The 24,349-nt window shown below is 44.8% G+C and overlaps 1 protein-coding gene across 1 annotated transcript in view; it reads left to right on the top strand.

The window, feature by feature from the left end:
- LOC140386790 (double C2-like domain-containing protein beta) overlaps nt 1–24,349 on the top strand; it is a 411,088-nt gene that overhangs the window by 35,310 nt on the left and 351,429 nt on the right. The gene's annotated exons all lie outside the window — the stretch shown is intronic.

Here is a 24,349-nt window from a genome sequence, read left to right as displayed (position 1 = left end):
TGACTCTCATGTAACAGAAGCTGCAACATATTGCATTTATATAGTGCCTTTAATGTAGAGAAAACAACCCAAGGCACTTCACAGAGTTGTAAAGAGAAAATGAATGTCATGCCAAATAATGAAGTGTCAGGTAAGGTTGCCAACTCTAGTTGGATATATTCCTGGAGGTTTCTTCACATGACCTTCCATCTTCAACCAACAAACATCTCCAATACTTTTAATAACTAATAAACAGAAGTGTTTTAAAGAAAACAGATTTATTTTTAAGATCCATGTGATTGTTGTCCCGAGCTGCTCACAGTAGTGTCCAGGAGATTAATTCCCGAAGGCTACAGGATAAGTTCTGGAGCCTTGGCAACCCTGGTATCAGGAGGGTTTGACCTTGAAAGAGGAGAGGAAGGTGAAGAGGCAGAGGGGTCTAGTGACGGAACTCCAGTGTGTGAAGCCTGTTTTCAGTAAGGGACTGTCAATTAGTTAATTTGTTTGATTTGCGCATTGCTGAAAAAAAGAAATATATTGTAGACGTTTTGCACTCCACTGAATAATTTTCAAGAATACCAATGTAAGGGGAAAGAATAAATTTATGCTGTATGAGAGGAGAGTGCTGATTGGCTGACAACTGTATTCTGATTGGTCGAGGCGTTGCCATGGAGATTGTACCAGTTGACAGTGACAGACAGTTGCCTGCCAAGCATTGTTTGAAATTTGAGGCAGGCAACATGGCTCTGATTGGTAAACAGGCTGTTGCGGTGTCGTTCAGTCTGACTTCCATGGTTAGTTCCACACCTGGATGTCCCTGGAAAAGCAGCATGTGATTTCCACCGGAATGATTGAGGCCTTCTGTGACCAGTGGGCACCAAAGGGCCAGGGATGCATTACTCACCACCCAAAATGATATTTTAGTTTAATTTGCTAAATTTCCTTTAAAGTGTTGTCTTGTTACAGTGCCCTTTAAGGCGTAGTTCATCAGTTAATTTTTTATTTTGTTCATTTGGTATACTTGAAAGCGTCAGCTGGGACATTGGATTAGTAATTAGGAGGCAGTGATCTGGAAGATTTCATCCTGTGAAGAAACCAAGGAAAATAATTGTGTCTTGTTTCATACTTCACCATCTGGATTGGATGATTTTAACAAGGAGTGAATGTAGATCTTTCTCCTTACTCCAGGTGTCTTCCTTTGGATGGATAGCAACTTCCTGACAGAATCAGTGATTATCCCCACTGCAATATAGATGTGAATGAGTATTGCCATTCACGATATCTTAGTAATCAAATTGGATTTCTGTAGTAGTGCAACTATTGTCAATTATAATTAAAAACTGACTCTCTTCCTTTTCCTGAGTTACAAAGCCAGGGTTCAGATGGCCTTCCATCTTCAACCAACAAACATCTCCAATACTTTTAATAACTAATAAACAGAAGTGTCTAAAAGAAAACAGATTTGTTTTTAAGATCCATGTGATTGTTGTCCCGAGCTGCTCACAGTAGTGTCCAGGAGATTAATTCCCGAAGGCTACAGGATAATGTGGTCAGGGGCGAACCCCTAATCCAGTTCCTTGCCTGCTCCAAAAACCAATTCAAATTGAATCCAATTCATGGTCCCCACAAGAGAGACATAGCAGATCTGAGCCAAAAGGCAGAGCAGATACTACACTTGATCTTAGCCAACCCTATTGAATGTCCAAGTCTGGCTTTTTGGAATTTATCTTTAAGAGTTCAGAGAAAAAAATGTGAAATTTAAAAAATAAATTCTTTATTAACAACCTATAAATATATTGGGCTGGATTCTCCGTTTTGGGGACTAAGTGAAAACGGTGGTCTTTTACTCCAGGAAAACTGGTGTAAAAAGGACACCGATTCCCTGTTTTGCTGGGGCTAGCAGGGAGGCAGCGTAGAGCTCGCAGCTCTAGCAGCCAATCTGCCCGTCAGCACTTCCGGTTCAGAGGCCGCACACACTGACGGCCTGCAGCGGCCGCGCCATGCTCCATGGGGGACTCAGCCCGCGGACCTGGACCGTCAAAGTAGTGCCCCCTCTGACCGCTCGTGCACCACGGATCGCCCGCCCACCCACATTGCCCCCAGCCCCCAATGAAGCCCCCACTGCCTGCCGATTGGCCCTCCCCCGACTGTGACGGCGTTGGACTGAGTCCGCCGCGAGGATCCCAGACAGTGTGAGCACACGTAACCCCTGCTGTCGGGAATTCGGCCGGTCGGCAATGGAGCATCGCGGGGCATGCCTCAGGCATTGGCCTAAGGCGGTGGATACTTGACATAGTGTACTCCTAGAGTACATTGCTTTTCAGGGGGCTGAGAATTCAAAAACCGGTGCCGTTCCCGATTTTGGTGCCAAAATGGAGTCTCCGCCACATAGCCGAAAGCGATTTCGGCATCGGGGAGCGGAGAATCCAGCCCGTTATCTTCAAACAATTCATTGTCATGAATCACAATTTATGACATTCTTTAGAACATTTCATTCATTCTGACCAGGGGCTCTCAACAACATTTGATTGTGGGCCCCAACCTGAGCTGGGGAATACAAAGAAACATTGTGCGTTTTAATAAGGCGTGTACCATTTGTATATACATAAAATACCAACAGAATTCAAAAAGTTTCCATTGCCACCTATTGTATTCCTTGTGCTCAGCTGGATTCCCTATGTTTGGAAACAGAATCCCGTCTCTTAGCACCATACTAGGAAGGTGATAATCCTCTGCATTGCCCAAGCCTACACGTAACCTTCGCAAATCCTGATGGCATCTGTGTACCAATGGCTGAGTTCCCCTCTAAGCTCTTCTACCTTCTATGTCCCACCTAAGTTGATGGTGCGGCCATGACAGGCTCCTCACTGTGATACCACCTCCATGCACCTGGTCTGCTGCTGACCATGCTTGCAATCCCCACCAAAATCCCAACCTTTACCTCCAGGACTGCCCAGGGAGATTCATCAACAGGACGGGCTTCCACTCCCTCGACATTCACCAACTCTGACCACAGACGAGCTTTCCTCCTGCGTGTGCTCACTTTCCAGGCAGCCGCCACAACTTCTTTTTCCGGCAACCGAGCAGTGTCTTGACTCTTCACTCTACCACCCAGACTCTGTGCAGGGATTTTAAGGGACAAGGGTTATTCCTTGAGGAAATCATAGAATCATAAAATCATAGAATTTAAAGTGCAGAAGGAAGCCACTCGGCCCATCGAGTCTGCACCAACCCTTGGAAAGAGCACCCCACCTGAGCCCCACTCCTCCACCCTATCCCTGTAACCCCACCCAACCGTTTTTGGACACTAAGGGCAATTTAACAATTTAACATAGCTAATCTACCTAACCTGCACATCTTTGGACTGTGGGAGGAAACCGGAGCACCCGGAGGAAATCCACGCAGACAGGGCCCACGCAGACAGGGGGAGAACGTGCAGACTCCGCTCAGACAGCGACCCGAGCTGGAAAACTAACCCGGAACCCAGGAGCTGTGAAGCAACTGTGCTAACAACTACATGGTGCTCAATACAAAGACGCTACACTGGAAGCTTCTTCGCACAAGGATCACCATCGAGCAGACCATCAAACTTCTGAACATGTGGAGGAGTAGGGTGGTGCCCTGTAGTACACTCATGTCTCTCAGGTTATTCATAACATGGGCCCCCAGTGAGATGTGCACCTTGAAGAAGGTAAGGCCCTGGGATGAGGCCGCTCATCGGAATAGGAAAAAGTAAAACACAGAGGCGTCCCAGCTGCACAGAGTGGCCGAATCCAGTGCAGGACTTGAGGGTTTTGTCAGATGCCATCAACATCCAGGATCGACTCGTGTAGGCATATTTCAGCTGACCCCTCTATATCGGGAGGAATGGCGTAGTCTGAGATTCACTTTGAGGCAGTGGCGTAATGGTAATGTGATGATACCCTGGGCTAGGGCGCGGTCAATTCCAGCCCCACTTTATGCGGAGCCACAACACAATTGAAGGAACAAATAATTCTTAGAAATATAGTCAAAGTATTTGTCTCTTGACCGCCCAGTAATTACAGTCATCAGGTTTGTACATTCAAACACAATGGGCGGGATTCTCCGACCCACCGCCGGGTAGGGGAATCCCCGGGGAGGCGGCGTGAATCCCGCCCCGCTGCTCTGACACTGGCTGCCGTATTCTCCTGTGCTGCATTGCAGGCAGGGGTGGGATTTATGCCTCGCCGGTCGGATGCCATTGGCAACGCCCCCCCCCCGGCAATTTTCCAAGCCCTGATGGGCCGAGCGGCCGCCCGTTTTCGGCCAGTCCCGCCGGCGTGAAATGGACATGGTCCATCACAGTGGGACTTGGCTTGTCGGCCATCTAGCGGGGTCCTTTGGGGGGGGGGGGGGGGGCGCGGGGGGATCCGACCCCGGGGGGGTCCCCAACAGTGACCTGGCCCGCGATCGGGGCCTACCGATCTGCAGGCGGGCCAGTGCGTGGGGCACTCTTTCACTCCGCGCCGGCCCCTATAGGGCTCGGTCATGGCCGATGCGGAGAAGAACCCACCTGCGCATGTGCAGGAACACACCAGCGGTTCTGCACATGCGGCACAAAACGCTGGCAGTTCTGCGCATGCGGTGGCCCTTCGGCGGCGGTTGGCGCGGCGCCAACCCCTCCGGCGCCGGCCTAACCTGGAAGTGCGGACGATTTCGCAACTTCCGGGCGGCCCGACGCCGGAGTGGCTCGCGCCGTTCTTGGCGTCGGGCCATCCCGCCAATTGCGGGAGAATCCCGCCCAATTACTTTTTATTTATAATAAGAACAATAATGAAATATGCAGCAAATACAACTGGTTAACTATTTAATTCCTAATCCCTCCACTTTAACTTGCCTCCACCCTCTCTCTCTATAAAAATAATAAGTAAAAGGATAAAGAGTCTTTGTTTCAGGTGGTTGTCTTTAAGCACACTTTCCTTCAAACTAGGCTTTCAGGTCAAGGTCTCTGTTTTCAGTCTGTAATGGTAATGTAATGATTCATTCATTCAGGTTCTCTGTCGGTTCAGAAATACAGCAGCACACAAAACTCCGATAGAGAAAAGAGGGAGAGCAGGCACATGGACCTCCTTCTTCCTTGAGCTTCCAAGACCCATCTACAGATTCCAATATATTTTCACCTCCGTGGCAGTGACGATGTGGAGATATGGCACTGTTCCTCCTGTCGGGGCCCTTTCTTGGGCATGATAGGCCATTTTCGCCTTCAGGGGAAAGAAGGAGTGAGTTAAGGCACTGCTGGACTCTGTGGCCATTACCACAGGCTTATTGACATAGAAAGCTGCATGTATAATCTGCTAGCAACTCTCCACCTTAACCTTGGCTATGGGTCTTACTGAGGGTCAGATGGTATCCCTTGCCACACTGTGTTTTACATGCACAGGAACAACATGTGCTCTCAGGCTCCTCAGCTGGTTTGTATGCTGGAAGTTGAATAACCAGAGGCCTGTTATGAGGGCACTCATCTTTTCAGTTCCACCTGACCACACCAGCTGCTGACAGTCTCAGCCACTTTTACCCTTTCCAGCTTTGTTGGGGAGGGTGCCCCTTCTCTTTCCAACTATAGGAAAGAGATCCTTCTCCCCTCTCTCGATCTTAAGAGGAACCTCAAGTCAGTGTCAGAGAAGTGAGGGGCAGCCCTGTTCCAGGTGTCAGCCCCCTGTTTTTCTTCTCCTTCACGTGCATCCATTCTTTCAGTAAATCAGCAGCTGTGCTACAATGAAGTGTTTAAATGACACTCCCCACTAGCTTAATACCACATCGGGAGGTCCCGCAGGCCATTGGAGACCCCTGTGTAGTCGGGGTCAGTGCAGGGCATTTGCCCTGGCACCCTAGCACCTTGTCACTGTGAGCCTGGCACCCTGGCAGTGCCACATGACCATCCTGGCAGTGCCATTCTGGCACCCTGGGTGGCACTGCCAGGGTAACAAGGCACTGACAGGGTGTCAGGCAGGCACTGCCAGGGTGCTGAGATGCCAGGTTGGCACTGCCAGGGTTCGAGTCCATGGGGCCCTTGCCAATTGGAAGGAGGTGAGGGGGAGTTCCCAGGTGCCTCGACAAGGTTGCGGGGGTGAAGGGAGGGGGGGTGACTAAAGAGCGGGGGACTTGAAAGGGGCAGGGGGAAGATCGGGGCTGCTGTTCAAAATGGCGCCCTGATCTGTGAGCAGCTGTTCCTACTGAGGAGATCAGCTCATCAGCAGGAAATCTCTGTGTGGCCTCGGCAGGGAGAAACTCCCCAACCCCCCCCCCCCCCCCCCCAATAAAGGCAAAGTGAATAAGGGGGGGTTTCACGGCTGCAACCGCTGCGAAAGAACCCGCCAAATCGGTCCAAAAGTGGATTTAAACTCTTGTCTGATGAATCACGCGCTTAGTTTGCATGGAGACCAATTTACTGCTGGAACCCTGCAGCAACATTATGTAGATGTGAAATTAAAGATGGTACACTCATTGCCTTGTGCAACAGAATAAGGAAACAACAGACACAATAAGGAACACAGTAGGTACTGATCTCCCCACACACCCTCACCCTAAGTTGTACACGCAACCACATGTTATTATCCTTCCTGTTTGTTCAGCCAATGTGATTTCCGTTCTTCCACACTCTGCTGCTCTCTTCAAGTACTTCACAATCCCTAGCCTTGGTGGCATGACTCATGGAAGTAGCAGCACTGAGGCACAGTTATATTTAGGGGCAGCACGGTAGCACACGTGGCTAGCACTGTGGCTTCACAGCACCAGGGTCCCAGGTTCGATTCCCCACTGGGTCACTGTGCGGAGTCTGCACGTTCTCTCCATGTCTGCGTGGGTTTCCTCCGGGTACTCCGGTTTCCTCCCACAGTCCCAAAGACGTGCAGGTTGGGTGGATTGGCTATGCTAAATTTCCCTTAAACTGGTAATTCCATTCAAAAGTCCAAAAAAGGTTACGAGGGGTTATTGGGTTATGGGGATAGGGTGGAAGTGGGGGCTTAAGTGGATCGGTGCAGACTCGGATGGTCTGAATGGCCTCCTTCTGCACTGTATGTTCTATGTATCTATGTATGTGATCAGACTTCAGGTGGGGTGGAAAGTATGGATCTGGACTAAGCTTAGAAATGCTGCAGTTTCCCAGCTTTAAGCTGGAACATGATCACCCCTGATATAGACAATACTAAGGGCAGTCAAAGGATAAGGGGAGGCAGTGGTGAAGTGGTATTGTCAGTTCCTTAGTAATCCAGGGTAATGCTCTGGGGTCCTGGGTTTGAATCCCACCAGGGCAGGTGGTAGAATTTTGAATTAAGTAAAAATCTGGGATTTAAAAGTCTAATGACCATGATAAAGCCATTGTCAATTGTCATAAAAACCCATCTGGTTTACTAATGTCCTTTAGGGAATAAAGTCATCCTTACCTGGCCTGGTCTACAGGTGACTCCAGACCCACAGAAATCTAGTTGGCTCTTAGATGTCCCCGGGGATGGCCAATAAATTCTAGCCCAGCCAGTAACGCCCATATCCCATGAACAAATAAAAAAAAATGCTACAATATTTTTGAAACATCTAAAAGTACTGTAAAATAAAAGCAACGGAAAATGACCAGTAAGATGATTATATGCAAAGTGAATATTATGTAACGTTCATCTAGTTTAAGGGACCAATATGTGCAGGTATAGCATTTTCAAATAATAGACATAAGTGTTGTTTGCTAAAGTACAATGCAGATATTCTGTTGCTGGTGGCAAAAGGGGTGTGTGGTTGGCGCATTTATAGCAATGACAACATGATGTTGGCAGGCAAATGTAATTGTAAGATTTGGGTATCTAGCGTAATTGCTTGGCGTTTCTATCCCAATGATTGCTCAAGGTTGGCATATCCAAGCCAGTGATGGCAAGAGCCTGGAGTACCTACATCTTAGTCACACAAGGGAGGAGTGTTTACAAAAGTGCCAACATGAGATTGAAGTACCTTCGGTAATAGACGCACTAAGTAAGCACAGTGTTTGACATGCATGCCTAGACCAGCCTGAGAATACAGTGTGTTTTTAAATGCATTTTCCCAAAGCTTAGTTGAGTGCGACAAGTGGGTTGAATATCTACCTGCGTTGTTGTGTGCTATTGTAAAAAAGATTTCCAATTTAGCAATTTCAAAATTCTAGTTTCAGTATTGATGCCGATTTGATTGATTTCTCAAGATGTGTAGAATCTTACTCAATGCATTAATTACCAGTATATGACATCAAAGATTTCACACTGAAAATCTTTATAGCCATGTTGCTTATAATTCTAAGTAAACTGGTAATTCCATTCAAAAGGGTAAAAATTAATTAATTTGCATTTTAATAAATCTCGTAAGCCTTGAAATGACTGTATATTAGCATAATCTGTATCCATATGAAGTTTCCTTGTCTACAATTTAAATTGTAGATATTAATTCATAGGCTGATGTCTCCATTGAAGTAATGAACAAAGGAATTTCATGGCCAATTTTAGGTGATCATATTTTAACAGTGTAATTTAAAAGTCATTGGAATGGATTTGCACATTTTACCTTTTCCTATAATAAATGCCAAATCCATAGTTATGAGTCAAATTAGCAGCCATTTCAGCAAATAATTTCAGCATAAATATACAATATTTGCCATGAGACATCAATCAGGCTATCACCCATTTCAGTATTTTCAGAAATGTATTCAAAACGCTTGGATCAACTAATTGTCAATATGTAATAACTTGAAAGCAATGGTGACCACCAAGCAGAGTAACTATAGAACTATTTATTGACATTCTAATTATGGACAGAGAATGATAATGTTACTGATGACTTCGACTCAGGTTTTCCTGAGCCCCAGGATTCACGTGCTTTGCCCTGATTGGTCACATGACCCTCCGAGAACCTGCCGTTTAAAGGGGCATGCTACCACACAGACAATTAATTGCAAGTTCATTAAACTCTGCACTGCCCCCATCCCGTGCCCTTCACTACACATACCTGGTGCATAGCAGGCAGCTGGGCCAACCTGAATCGCGGCCGCTGCAATTTGAAAATGCAGGTAACCAGGACACCCATTCCAAGCAACCAGCATCAGGATGAAAAATGCAGGCACGGATCTGAGGATGTCACTGAGGCTTGATCGGCTATTTTAACCAAAGGACTGAGCTGCGATGAATGGACCGGTTCCCTACTTTATAAATGTAAGAACTGCAAGAGTTAATGAAATGTCTAGATCAGCAATTAGGTGGAGCTACTGTTACAAGTAGCCTTGTGGGGAGTGAAGAGAAAGAGTTAGCTAGAGACAGACTGAAATAAATATAGTGTGAGTAAGAGTAGATCATAGTTTATTACAGTGTAGAGATTAGTTGTAGGTGAGTGTAGATTACATGTTAATTATCAACTGTGCATTATTTAGGAGTATGTGTCGAATCCAAATTAGTAGTGTTAATTAATTTATAGCTTTGTTCAAGTTAAAGCTATTTTGTGGTCATTGTGAACACTACGCCAACCATCCTGAATTTAGCAACACAAAGAACACCACACCTACAAGGCTAAACCTGCCGGGAATAGCAGCCAGGGCCAGAAGAGGCTAAGCAAGTATGATTTATTTTCACTTCTGCTTTTAGTTACCTCGTGAAGTAATCCTCCAGAATCCAGTAAGAAACTTTGGGCCTCCCCTGCCTTGGGCTTTCACCCATCCCAAAGCAGGATAGGACATAGTTTCTGGAGCACTCACCTTGTTTCCCAACACCTGCACCCCCCCCCCCCCCCCCTCAACCACCACCACCTGCCGGCTCCCAAGGTGTCACTTCCTGCCACTCACACTGCCCTTCTCACCATTTTGATAGGTAGCTGGAATGGAGCATGTGAATGAATGCCGGCTGTTAACACCAGCCAAGCCTTCCTCCTTGCTGCTGCAGGGAATCAGATTTTTAATATTCCATAATGTTCCTTATCACTGAATTGGAATGTTCTGTGCAGTGTAATTCCTGAAAATGCTTTCAGCAGCAGTTAGGAAATTGAGCTGGAAAGGCCTGTCAAATATGTTGAATTTAAAAGCTCCTTGATGTCTTTAGACATTGATTTAAAGTCTACAATACACTACGTGTAACTGAGTTACGAGAATATTAACTAAATCTGTCTTCACTGAACTCTCAATTATGCTGCTATTTACATGTTCTGATCCAAGTTTCCAGTCTGCCAGTGTTATTTATTGGTTAATATATGGTGATATGTTAAAGAACTACATCAATTCATTCTATTAAACTTCTACAGGCTGTGCTGTCTTGCTTCATTACTTATTAAAATGGCAATGGCCAAAGGCTTTCAGAGGCTCTGATTTGTGTGAATTTATAAATGAATAGACATCAATCGATGGCATCTGAGGTATCTGTTTTTCAAATTATTTAATGTTGTGTTCTATTTTGTGGCTGCAAATTATTATGACCAATAGATACAGATGAGGCCCCCATGAGTGAGACTGTGAGCCAAACTTTCATAGAGTCATGGAGACTCGACAGACATTTAAAAATGATGGACTGGATCTGGTTCTGGAAGACCCACCCCATTTCTGAGAGATCCCATTTTTTCCAGTAGGAAAGGATACAGGAGATGACTCGCAAATGAGGGCAACCCAAACTTAGCAGAGTCATTTGAACACAGCTGCCAAGATGTCAAGTTATTTAAACCTTCAGATTTTTAATTTAAATTAAATAGCCTGCCTGTGTCAGTGAGAGTTGAAAATAAATCTGTTCTAGGAATTATGATAGGTGTTTTTTGACATTACCTCAAAATCTACCAATATATCATTCTTAATTGTTGGCCGCTTTCCACAATTTTCGATTATACCAGCTGACGGGAAGGTGTTGGGGTGGAGTGGGGTTGTAAGTTTGTTGTTTGATTGACAGCTCAAAGGTGTTATTCAAGGATTTTCTGTCTTTAATTAGGGATTGTGCATATTAGATTCCTTGAGGTGCTTTTTGAAGTTTTGACTGAGCTTTCATGAATGGGAATTTATGGAAGTGGAAACTGTATTATATATTTAGATCTTTATTTCATCTCAGTATGACTCCTGATGTCACCCCATGCTGAATGTACGAGCAAAGGGTGTTGGGTGCAGGGTATGAATATATGTTGTTTAGAAATGTATTGTAGATTAGATTTTTAATCGAAATATTCAAAATAAAGAACTGATGCAAATAAATCCATAAATGCTTGAGTCATAAAGTGTGAGGCAAGTAATTGTGTCCCTACTGGGAAACCTGCTTAACCATATTTACCATATTGCCCAATGTGCATATAAAGTGTACGTAGGGCATTAAGGTGACATGGGGCTATAAGGCGCCAGTCTGTAAGGGAATAAGATGGCATTAAGTTGGTAGGAACACTATAAGGGGTAAAGGGGGTGGGTGTGTTGGCTTGGGGGCTATAAGGGACTATTGAATCATGACTTGGCATGGAGGGTATAAGGTGGTATGTGAGGTGATGTGGTTTGTGGGATGAGGGCTAGCGGGTCTAATGTTTAACAAAACAATCAGGAGGAAGTCCCAGGGAATTGAGGTGGACTTTTTAAACAGCTCGACCCGGCAGGCCACAGCCCCTGTGGCTGACACCGATCTGTGTCGGGGTGTGGTAGGCCTGACTCTGTCTTTTAACTGCCTCCCAGGAGGGAGCATCGTACCATTTGAGGCAATTTTTCCCAAGGTGGGTGTGCCAACCCAAGCTACCCACCTCTGGAGTGAAAATCCATCCCCTCTAAGTTTGTTATTATTTTATTTTGGTTAAGTTAGATCAAGCCCATTTTGATTTGGTACTTCAAGAATTTGGGACGCGATTCTCCGCCCCGCCGCACCCGTTTTCTGGTGCGCGTGACCCCGCCGGTGGCGGGATTCTCCATCCTGGCAGCCGTCCAATGGGCTTTTCTATTGTGGGCACCCCCACACCGTCGGGAAATCCGTGGGCGTGAGTGCGCTTCCAGCGAAAAGGGCGGATCCCACCAATGGAGGATCCATGTTGTTTAGTAATGCATTAAAGATTAGATTATTAATCAAGCTGTTCAAAATAAATCCATAAATACTTGCATCAAAAAGCGTGAGGCAAGTAATTGCATCCCTGCTGTAAAACCTGCTTAACCATATTTACCATATTGCCCAATGTACATATAAAGTGTACGTAGGAACAGGAAAGTCCATTGAGCCCTTCAAACCTGATTCTTTGTTCAAATAAATGATGATTTATCTGTACCTCAACTCCACCTAACCATCTTGACTCAATATGCTTTAGTGCCTTTAGCTAACACAAATTTACGAATCCCATTCTCGGGAACTCCAGTTGTCTCAGCTACTTGCGGGGGGGAAAGGAGGAGCTCAGTCCAAATCTGTATGATAAAATGCTTCTGAATTTTCCTTCTAAGTGTCCTAGCTGTAATTTTAAGATTAAGGCCCTTTATTCTTGGTCCCCCCACCCAGGGAAGTAGTTCTAATTTGTATCTTGACTGAGAGGACATGGTTTTAGTCTAAGGGGTGGCAGATTTGAATCAGAAATGAGGAGGAATTACTTCACTCAAAGGGTCATGAACCTGTGGAATTCTGACTCTACCCCAGAGTGTGTTGCTCTGTTTACTTGCTATAAATATGGCGGTTAATAAGGTCGCCTTTCATAATCCTAATTATGAATATGCTTTCAGAGTCGCCAGGTATCTCTCTATGCCGCCATAAGGTTTTAACCGAATACCGATCAAAGAACCAATACACCAGTTAGTTAGTTCAAAATCAATACTGCTTTATTTACACACTGTATGATTTAATCATGCACAATAACACTACAGGCTAAACTATATCTATCACTAACAACTATACTTAACTTCGGGTGCCCACTTAGGTCAGAGGAACAATGGCCGTTGTTCGGATCTGGGCCTGTTTGGTTCGAAGAGGTAACAGGAGTACAGCTAAGGTCGCCCGTCTGGTAGCGAGTGTTGACCTTGAACTTACTTGCTTCTGGTGGTGCTGGTGGAAGGGTCTCTCCACTTGAGAGCCAAATCCAAGAGAGCGAACCTTTCGCGGGGGTTCCTTCTTATACTTGGAGGGGCTTTGCGTGCTTTTAGGCGGGCCTTAAACTTGGTCCCAATTAATTGGGCCGCTTCTTAATCATTGTCATCGATGTAAGTCAATAAAGGGGTGGGTGCCTTGATAGCTGGGCGTGTCCATTGTCCTTGCTTTGTTTGTTTTCTGGTTGGGGTAGTGGCGCCGGAATATCTGAGACAGCATTGGCTATCTGAGCATTAGTCCTTTGTTCCTCGGAGATGGGCCATCAATATGTAAATCGACCCAGAGTTTCGGTTCCGTCTGCTGACTGCCTTTCAAAATACATTCAGGCTCTGTGCCTGCTTGTTGCTTTGTATTGTCCATTTTGCCCTATAGGCTCTGCGAGTGTCCATTTTATATGCTGAAAGTGGCCATCCCAGATGGCTACGACTTTCAAGTGTAGTTAATGTCAGAACACTGAATAAATTGAAGGAAGATAGAGAGAGGTTTTTAATGAGGAGCGGGATGAAGGGTTGTGGGGATCGGATAGGAAGGTGGAGACGAGGCCAGGATGAGATCAGCCATGATGATATGAACTCCAGAGCAGAACACCAGAGTCCTGGTTCGAATGATTGCTCTTGGCATCAAAGCAGCATTTGACCAAGTATGGCATGAAGGAGCCCGAGCAAAACTGGAGTCGATGGGAATCGGGGTGAAACTCTGCTGCTTGGAGTCATACCTAGCACAAAGGAAGATGGTTATGGTTGTTGGAAGTCAGTCATCTTACTCCTGGGATATCACTGCAGGAGTTCCTCAGGGTAGTGTCCTACGCCCAACCATCTTCAGCTGCTTCGTCAACGACCTTCCTTCCAGATGTGGGGATGTTCGCTGATGATTACACAATGTTTGGCACCATTCACGACGACTCAAACACTGAAGCAGTCCACATCCAAATGCAGCAAGACTTGGACAATATCCAGGCTTGGGCTGACAAGCGGCAAGTAACCCACAAGTGCCAGACAATAACCATCTCCAATAAGAGAGAATCAAACAATCACCCCTTGACATTGAATGGCATTACCATCATTGAATCTCCCACTATCAACATCCCGGGGGTTACCATTGGCCAGAAACTGAACTGGGCTAGCCATATAAGTACTGTGGCTACAAAAACTGGTCAGAGGCTAGGAATCCTGCGGCGAGTAACTTGCCTCCTGACTCCCCAAAGCCTGTCCACCATCTACAAGGCACAAGTCCAGCATACCCTTCCTGAGTTATCAGTTTCCATGGCTGAAGACGAGACCATTTTAGTGGGGATTTAACTATACAACCGAAGCACGACTTGCCCCCACTGTAAACCAGTCCCCTTCAGGTAACAAACGAGCGTAACAGCCGAAGTTGTATGACAAACAAATGTAGCATTTTTAAAAGAAGTACCCAGTTCAGAATGCACTAGATGTAATGCGGAGTCTGCATATCCTCCCCGTGTGTGCGTGGGTTTCCTCCGGGTGCTCCGGTTTCCTCCCACAGTCCAAAGATGTGCAAGTTAGGTGGATTGGCCAAGATAAATTGCCCTTAGTCTCCAAAATTGCCCTTAGTGTTGAGTAGGGTTACTGGGTTATGGGGATAGGGTGGCGGTGTTGACCTTGGGTAGGGTGCTCTTTCCAAGAGCCGGTGCAGACTCGATGGGCCGAATGGCCTCCTTCCTCACTGTAATTTCTATGTAAATCTAATGCATATGAATTTTCAGAAGACATTTGATTCTGTTTTGCAGAGGCTTGTTAAAATAAAACTCAGGTGTGTGGCCTAAGAAAAAAATGTCAGTGTATTTGAAGGTTAATGAAAAGGATGCCAAGACTTTGGGTCGATGGATGCGGAACATCAAAGGACAAAAAATGTTAGTGGGACTTGTGTACAGACCACCAAACAGTAGTTATGAGGTTGGGGATGGCATCAAACAGGAACAAATTAGGGTTGCATAAGGTTACAACCGTTATTATGGGTGACTTCAATCTGCTTATTGATTGGGCTAATCAAACTGGTAGCAATGCGACGGAGGAGGGTTTTGTGGAATGTATAAGTGATGAAAGGGGATTAATTAGCAATGTTGTGGTGTGAAATCCTTTAGGGAAGAGTGACCATAATATGGTAGAATTCTTCATTAAATGGAGAGTGACACAGTTAAGTCTGAGATTAGGGTCCTGAACTTAAAGAAAGCTAACTTTGATAGTTTGTGACGTGCATTGGCTAGGATAAGCTGGCAAAGGATACTTAAGGGATTGACAGTGGATAGGCAATGGCAGACATTTAAAGAGCACATGGATGAACTTCAGCAATTGTTCATCCCTGTCTGGCACAAGAATAAAATGGGGAAGGTGGCTCAACGATGGCTAACAAGGGAAATTAAGGATGGTATTAAAGCCAAAGAGGAGGCATATAAATTGGCCAGAAAAAGCAGCAAGCTGGAGGACTGGGAGAAATTTAAAATTCAGCAGAGAAGGGCAAAGGGTTTAATTCTGGAGGGGAAAATAGAATACGAGAGTAAGCTTGCAGAAGACATAAGAACTGACTGCAAAAGCTCCTATTGATATGTGAAGAGAAAAAGACTGGTGAAGTCAAATGTACCACTTACAGTAAGAATCAGGTGAATTCATAGAGAGTGGCAGACCAGTTGAACAAATACTTTGGATCTCTCTTCACTTAAGGAGGCCATAAATAACCTCCCGGAAATACGAGGGTACAGAGGGTCCAGCATGAAGGAGGAACTGAAGGAAATTCTTATTAGTCAGGAAACTGTATTGGGGTAATTGATGGGATTAAACCCAATAAGTCCCAGTGGATCTCGTAGAAACATATCAAATCCTGATGGGATTGGACAGGTTAGATGTAGGCCGAATGTTTCCGATGTTGGGGATGTCCAGAAATAGGGGTCACAGTCTTAGAATAAGGGGCAAGCCATTCAGGACTGAGATGAGGAAGAACTTTTACTCTGAGTTGTGAACTTGTCAAATTCTCTACCAGAGAAAGCTGTTGGGGCCGGTTCATTGGATATATTCAAGAGGGAGCTTTTAATAAGCCCACAGAGGCAGATGTCCCTTCACCAAAATACCTTTTATTAACAAAACCAACAGCAGTACGACCAGGTGCATTCAGCTTGCTGCCTACACTGGGAGTGCAGAGGATCTGACGCTCCCTGTTTTATTCTAAGAAGAGGTTCCCTGGTTGACCCACTAATCAGGGAATTTGTATTCCAATTGGCCAATCTCAAAGGCCTGGTCTAAGTCATTAAAGAGCTGGACGTGGCTCATGGGGTTAAAGGGATCAAGAGGTATTGAGAGAAAGCGGAAGTGGGATACTGAATTTGCATGATTAGTTGTGATCGTATTGAATGATGGTGCAAACTGGAAAAAGGGTTAGAAATAATTTGCCACAAAGATGGCCCAAGTTTTAATCATGGAATGAATAAATGATTTAGATATAAGCAAACCAATCGTGTATTCGTATTCGAGGACTGTAACACAAAAAAATCAGGTAGTGGACAAATTGTCTTGGTGTACAGGTCACTGAAAGGGGCAACACAGGTGGAGAAGGTAGTCAAGAAGGCATACGGCATGCTTGCCTTCATTGGCTGGGGCATTGAGTATAAAAAATTGGCAAGTCATGTTGCAGCTGTATAGAACCTTAGTTAGGCCACACTTGGAGTATAGTGTTCAATTCTGGTCACCACACTACCAGAAGGATGTGGAGGCTTTAGAGAGGGTGCAGAAGAGATTTACCAAGATGTTGCCTGGTATGGAGAGCACTAGATGTGAGGAGAGGTTGAATAAACTTGGTTTGTTCTCACTGCAACGAAGGAGGTTGAGGGGCGACCTGATAGAGGTCTACAAAATTATGAGGGGCATAGACAGAGTGGATAGTCAGAGGCTTTTTCCCCAGGATAGAGGGGTCAATTACTAGGGGGCATAGGTTTACGGTGCGAGGGGCAAGGTTTAGAGGAGATGTACGAGGCAAGTTTTTTTACACAGAGGGTAGTGGGCATCTGGAACTCGCTGCCAGCGGAGGTGGTGGAAGCAGGGACGATAGTGATGTTTAAGGGGCATCTTGACAAATACGTGCATAGGATGGGAATAGAGGGATACGGACCCCGGAAGTGTAGAAGATTTTAGTTCAGACGGGCAGCATGGTCAACGCAGGCTTGGAGGGCCGAAGGGCCTGTTCCTGTGCTGTACTTTTCTTTGTTCTTTATTGTGATAGAAAGACAGATTGCAGGTGTAATTTAGTGTGGAAAGGTAGTGGAAGGAAAAACAAGAAATTGAAGCCCGCTCACTTGAGAAGATACTGGAATATAGATGAACAGCGAGACTTCCCTGCAAGTGGAAGCACCGATAGATAAAGCTGTAAAATGTTTGTTAGCATGGGGAATAGAATGCAGGAGCAAAGAAATAGTGAGAAGGCTGAGGTTGGCAGTGATTAGGCATTTGGTTGGGTAGCATGTACAGTTTTGGGTGCATCATTATAGAAGTGACATCCACCACACCATGGCTGTATGGCATAGTTTCATTAAAATGTCGGGATAGGAACGTTGAAGTTCTGAGCAGAGGCTTGAGATATTTGGACTATTTCCATTAGAAATACCTAATAGGGAAAGAGGTTTCTAAAATTCCATGATGAGACTGAATTGGGAAAGACTATTTTCATTGATTGAAGGATGATGGTAAGGCGCTGTAATTTAAAAATTCAGAGACTGGGGAAAAAGGTTCACATGTTTTAAGAGCTTTTTGGAACTTGAAATATTTCGCATTGGGAATGATTGAGGCAGAGCTTATTGTACTTTTAAGGGAAAATGGAAAAAAAACATTTGTGGGAGAGCATACCAGCTATGAGAACTGTATATTGGAATTTGCTTTTGATTGCTCGAGCGAAGAGTCAGCATGGACATTGTGGGTAAATGACCTCCTTGTGTGGCGGCCAGTGTATATTGTTGTAAAACACGTTACCACTATGAAAACAACTAAGTGTACATACTGACTAAATATGACCCGACTAAAAATGTTAAGCTCTGACTTAACTCGCTGTTGAGTTAAGCTGCTGTACATGGTTATAAAGCAGACACAATTCACCTTAATATAATTGGTACAATGAATGGAAGGTGTTATTCATTGGGAAAGAAATGCTCCACTCTACAATTGTTCAAATGCCAATTCAATAATAACAAATTAACCACTGCATGTAGTATAGACTTGCAGCAATCTTATATCATTCTACATATGTCATCAGCTATCCTTTTTGCTTTGACATGCAGAGTAAAATGTGCTGAGTTTGATAAGAAGTGGATACGGACTCTTCATGTTAGTGTGAATTCTAATTCAAAGGCTATCTTTAGTGGCAGCAGTGAAAGTGGGTGCCTACATTGTACACGTGTATATTTCTTTCAGCTATAGTTCCTCCAGATGAAGACATAAAAATACTGGGACAGGATTAGTTTTGGTTTGCTGAAGCAAAGAACTGACCTGATGAGAAGACTGCCCTTCTTCCATGTTGTAAACCTGTGCCACTAATGATATACTCGCTGCTCCCTATGTTGGGAACCTCCTCCTGCCATACAACTCTCAGCTCTTCCAATTTCAATTGCTAAGGTTGCAAACTCTGGAGTACCCACGCTAAACCTCTCCGTCTTTCCTTTCCCCTAAAAATGTAGCCTAAAATCTATCAATTTAACTAAGCACGTGACCACCTAGCCTAATGTTTCCTTAAGTGGGTCAGTGTCAAATTTTGTTTAATTCTCTTGCAAAGTGCCTTGTTATCTTTTGCGATATTGAAGATACTTTATAGATACAAGTTGTTGGCTCTCCTTTGGCTGGAAGAAACTTGCCTCGCAACAAAACTTTATCTATTCCTAGGGCACAAGCCACCAATTTTTTTTGCAGTTTCTTTTGCATAAAATTAAAGGATGGTGTATCAGGCTCAGAAGGCAAAGGAAGTGGCCGCCATGAATAGTATCAAATAATTATTACAGCACAGAACGAGGCCATTTGGCCCATGTTCATGCCATCCCTCTGCAAGAGCAATTTAGGAATTTAAATTAAGCTAGAATTGTGCAGTGTAGGTTAACAAGGGCTGCCCCACCCACTCACATAACTGGTTGGAAGTTAAGTGTCAGTCACTTAAATCTACCTTGATCTAAAAGCAGGTGGGGGAGGGGAGTCAATTCAGGACAATTTAAAAAGAGCAACTTGTAAACTCACTCCCAGTGAGTTCTCCCAGTGAGCCAGAGAAGACACAGCCAGAGTGGGACAGAACCAAGAGTGAGTTTGGGAATTTGAATCTAGGTGGGAATTGAATCCAATCAAATCGGTAAGGCAGCTCCTTTTAAATTTCAGGAGTTTAAATTAATTTAAATTAATCTAGAATTGTGCAGTGTAGGTTAACGAGGGCTGTCCCACCCACTCACATAACTGGTTGGCAGTTAAGTGTCAGTCACTTAAATCTACTTTGATCTAAAAGCAGGTGGGGGAGGGGAGTCAACTCAAGCCAATTTAAAAAGAGCAACTTGTAACTCACTCCCAGTGAGTTAACCCAGTGAGCTAGAGAAGACACAGCCAGAGTGAGACAGAACCAAGAGTGAGTTTGGGAATTTGAATCTAGGTGGGAATTCAAAGCTGGGTGGGAAGGAGGTGCTTTTTATCCCTGGTAAGTAGTGTTTCTGTTTTCTTTTTTTTTCATTGGTATATTTATTTATTTTTTTCTTCGTTGTTTATTTATTTATTTATTTATTTGGGAGGAAATTGTAATTGTTGAAATTAACCGAAGGTTTAAGACACGGCAGGAGATCTCAGACCCATGTCATGCTCTTTGTGTGCGATGTGGGAGCTCAGGGACACGTTCACTGTCCCTGGCTCCTTCACGTGCAAGAAGTGTGTCCAGTTGCAGCTCCTGTTAGACTGCTTGACGGCTCTGGAGCTGCGGATGGACTCATGTTGGAGCATCCGCGATGCTGAGGACATCGTGGATCGCACGTTTAGCGAGTTGGTCACAACGCAGGTGAAAGGTACTGAGGGAGATAGAAAATGGGTGACCAAAAGACAGCAAGAGTAGGAAGGCAGTGCAGGTGTCCTCTGCAGTCATCTCCCTGCAAAACAGATATACCGCTTTGGATACTGTTGAGGGAGATGGCTCACCAGGGGAAGGCAGCAGCAGCCAGGTTCATGGCACCGTGGCTGGCTCTGCTGCGCAGCTGGGCAGGAAGAAGAATGGCAGGGCTATAGTGATAGGGGACTCAATTGTAAGGGGAATAGACAGGCGGTTCTGTGGACGCAATCGAGACTCCAGGATGGTATGTTGCCTCCCTGGTGCAAGGGTCAAGGATGTCTCTGAGCGGCTGCAGGACATTCTGGGGGGGGGGGGGGTGAACAACCAGCTGTCATGGTGCACATAGGCACCAACGATATAGGTAAAAAACGGGACAAGGTCCTACAAGCTGAATTCAGGGAGTTAGGAGTTAAACTAAAAAGTAGGACCTCAAAGGTAGTAATCTCAGGATTGCTACCAGTGCCACGGGCTAGTCAGAGTAGGAATGTCAGGATAGATAGGATGAATGCGTGGCTCGAGGGATGGTGCAAGAGGGAGGGATTCAAATTCCTGGGGCATTGGAACCGGTTCTGGGGGAGGAGGGACCAGTACAAACCGAATGGTCTGCACCTGGGCAGGACTGGAACCGATATCCTAGGGGTATTTTCTAGAGCTGTTGGGGAGAGTTTAAACAAATGTGGCAGGGGGATGGGAACCAGTGCAGGAAGTTGGAAAGTAGTAAAACAGGGACCGAAACAAGTCAGTAAGGGGGAAAGTGTAACGCAGAGAAGCCATAGTCAAAAATCAAAAAGGGTGACAGTACAAGGTACAGTGACTGAGGGGAGCTCAGTGAATAGGACCAGGAATAATAAAAGGAATAAAACGGGAAGTGAAAACATTAATGGTAAGCGACGCGGCAGGTTGTTACATGAAGATATGGGTTCAACGACAAGGAAAATTAGGAGAAAGGTTAAGAGGAAATATAACTTGGGAGAGGTTACTGATCGAGGTGTTAAGATTCAGAACAGAGGTTAAAAAAAGCCAACATAAGTGTACTTTACCTGAATGCTCGTAGTATTCGGAATAAGGTAAATGAGTTGATGGCGCAAATCATCGTGAATGACTATGATTTAGTGGCCATTACTGAAACATGGTTAAAGGATGGTCATGACTGGGAGTTAAATATCTGAGGGTATCAAACTATTCGGAAGAACAGAGTGGATGATAAGGGAGGTGGTGTAGCTCTGTTATTTAAGGATGATATCCGGGCAACAGTAAGGGATGACATCGGTGCTATGGAGGATAAGGTTGAATCCATTTGGGTGGAAATCAGGAATAGTAAGGCGAAAAAGTCACTGATAGGAGTAGTCTATAGGCCACCAAATAGTAACATTATGGTGGGCCAGGCAATAAACAAAGAAATAACTGATGCATGTAGAAATGGTACAGCAGTTATCATGGGGGATTTTAATCTACATGTCGATTGGTTTAACCAGGTCGGTCAAGGCAGCCTTGAGGAGGAGTTTATAGAATGTATCCACGATAGGTTCATAGAACAGTATGTAATGGAACCTACGAGGGAACAAGTGGTCCTAGATCTGGTCCTGTGTAATGAGACAGGATTGATTCAGAATCTCATAGTTAGGGATCCTCTCTGAAGGAGCGATCACAATATGGTGGAATTTAAAATACAGATGGAGGATGAGAAGGTAAAATCAAGCACTAGTGTTTTGTGCTTAAACAAAGGAGATTACAATGGGATAAGAGAAGAACTAGCTAAGGTAGCCTGGGAGCAAAGACTTTATGGTGAAACAGTTGAGGAACAGTGGAGAACCTTCCAAGCGATTTTTCACAGTGCTCAGCAAAGGTTTATACCAACAAAAAGGAAGGACGGTAGAAAGAGGGAAAATCGACCATGGATATCTAGGGAGATAAGGGAGAGCATCAAATTGAAGGAAAAAGCATACAAAATAGCAAAGATTTGTGGGAGACTAGAGGACTGGGAATTCTTTAGGGGGCAACAGAAAGCTACTAAAAAGCTATAAAGAAGAGTAAGATAGATTATGAGAGTAAACTTGCTCAGAATATAAAAACAGATAGTCAAAGTTTCTACAAATATATAAAACAAAAAAGAGTGGCGAAGGTAAATATTGATCCTTTAGAGGATGAGAAGGGAGATTTAATAATGGGAGATGAGGAAATGGCTGAGGAACTGAACAGGTTTTTTGGGTCGGTCTTCACCGTGGAAGACACAAATAACATGCCAGTGACTGATGGAAATGAGGCTATGACAGGTGAGGACCTTGAGAGGATTGTTATCACCAAGGAGGTAGTGATGGGCAAGCTAATGGGGCTAAAGGTAGACAAGTCTCCTGGCCCTGATGGAATGCATCCCAGAGTGCTAAAAGAGATGGCTAGGGAAATTGGAAATGCACTAGTGATAATTTACCAAAATGCACTAGACTCTGGGATGGTCCCGGCGGATTGGAAATCGGCAAACGTGACACCACTGTTTTAAAAAGGAGGGAGGCAGAAAGGGGGTAATTCTAGGCCAGTGAGCTTAACTTCGGTAGTGGGATAGCTGGAATCTATCATCAAGGAAGAAATAGCGAGGCATCTGGATGGAAATTGTCCCATTGGGCAGACGCAGCATGTATTCATAAAGGGCAGGTTGAGCCTAACTAATTTGGTGGAATTTTTTGAGGACATTACCAGTGCGGTAGATAACGGGGAGCCAATTTCCAGAAAGCCTTTGACAAGGTGCCACACAAAAGGTTGCTGCATAAGATAAAGATGCATGGCATTAAGGGGAAAGTAGTAGCATGGATAGAGGATTGGTTAATTAATAGAAAGCAAAGAGTGGGGATTAATGGGTGTTTCTCTGGTTGGCAATCAGTAGCTAGTGGTGTCCCTCTGGGATCAGTGTTGGGCCCACAACTGTTCACAATTTACATAGATGATTTGGAGTTGGGGACCAAGGACAATGTGTCCAAGTTTGAAGATGACACTAAGATAAGTGGTAAAGCAAAAAGTGCAGAGGATACTGGAAGTCTGCAGAGGGATTTGGATAGGCTAAGTGAATGGGCTAGGGTCTGGCAGATGGAATACAATGTTGACAAATGTGAGGTTATCCATTTTGGTAGGAATAACAGTAAAAGGGATTATTATTTGAATGATAAAATATTAAAACATGCTGCTGTGCAGAGAGACCTGGGTGTGCTAGTGCATGAGTCGCAAAAAGTTGGTTTACAAGTGCAACAGGTGATTAAGAAGGCAAATGGAATTTTGTCCTTCATTACTAGTGGGATGGATTTTAAGACTAGGGAGGTTATGCTACAATTGTATAAGGTGTTAGTGAGGCCACACCTGGAGTATTGTGTTCAGTTTTGGTCTCCTTACTTGAGAAAGGAAGTACTGGCACTGGAGGGTGTGCAGAGGAGATTCACTAGGTTAATCCCAGAGCTGAAGGGGTTGGATTACGAGGATAGGTTGAGTAGACTGGGACTGTACTCGTTGGAATTTAGAAGGATGAGGGGGGATCTTATAGAAACATATAAAATTATGAAGGGAATCGATAGGATAGATGCGGGCAGGTTGTTTCCACTGGCGGATGAAAGCAGAACCAGGGGGCATAGCCTCAAAATAAGGGGAAGTAGATTTAGGACTGAGTTTAGGAGGAACTTCTTCACCCAAAGGGTTGTGAATCTATGGAATTCCTTGTCCAGTGAAGCAGTAGAGGCTCCTTCATTAAATGTTTTTAAGTTAAAGATAGTTTTTTGAAGAATAAATGGATTAAGGGTTATGGTGTTCGGGCCGGAAAGTGGAGCTGAGTCCACAAAAGATCAGCCATGATCTCATTGAATGGTGGAGCAGGCTCGAGGGGCCAGATGGCCTACTCCTGCTTCTAGTTCTTATGTTTTTCGCTACTCTCATTTCCCCCCCCCCCCCCCCCCCCCCCCCCCCGGCTAAAGCAAAGTCAGCATCCAAAAAGAAATCCCAAATCATACAGTGGTAATGTTTGAAATGTATGAATAGACAACATGGAGGCACTGCCAGCAGATTTTCATGGGGAAAAGAACGGGAAGTTCTGGGAACAAAGTAAAGATAGGAAGCTGAGCACTGGAAATAGTGCATGACAAATACCAAGACATTGAGACCAGATGAATAAAACAAAGTGAGTGAAGAAGAGTGAAAACACGTGGAAACCTCTCTGAATGAAGCAGATCATCTTTAAGTCCAGTAGTGAAGGAAGGCCACAGAACAGACTTTCAGGCCTGAGTTTAGACCAGATAATACTG

The sequence above is a fragment of the Scyliorhinus torazame genome, chromosome 12 (assembly GCF_047496885.1).
Source record: "Scyliorhinus torazame isolate Kashiwa2021f chromosome 12, sScyTor2.1, whole genome shotgun sequence".
Taxonomy (NCBI): Eukaryota; Metazoa; Chordata; class Chondrichthyes; order Carcharhiniformes; family Scyliorhinidae; genus Scyliorhinus; species Scyliorhinus torazame.
The sequence above is the reverse complement of the archived record's forward strand: the minus strand, read 5'-3'. Positions and strand labels throughout refer to the sequence as shown.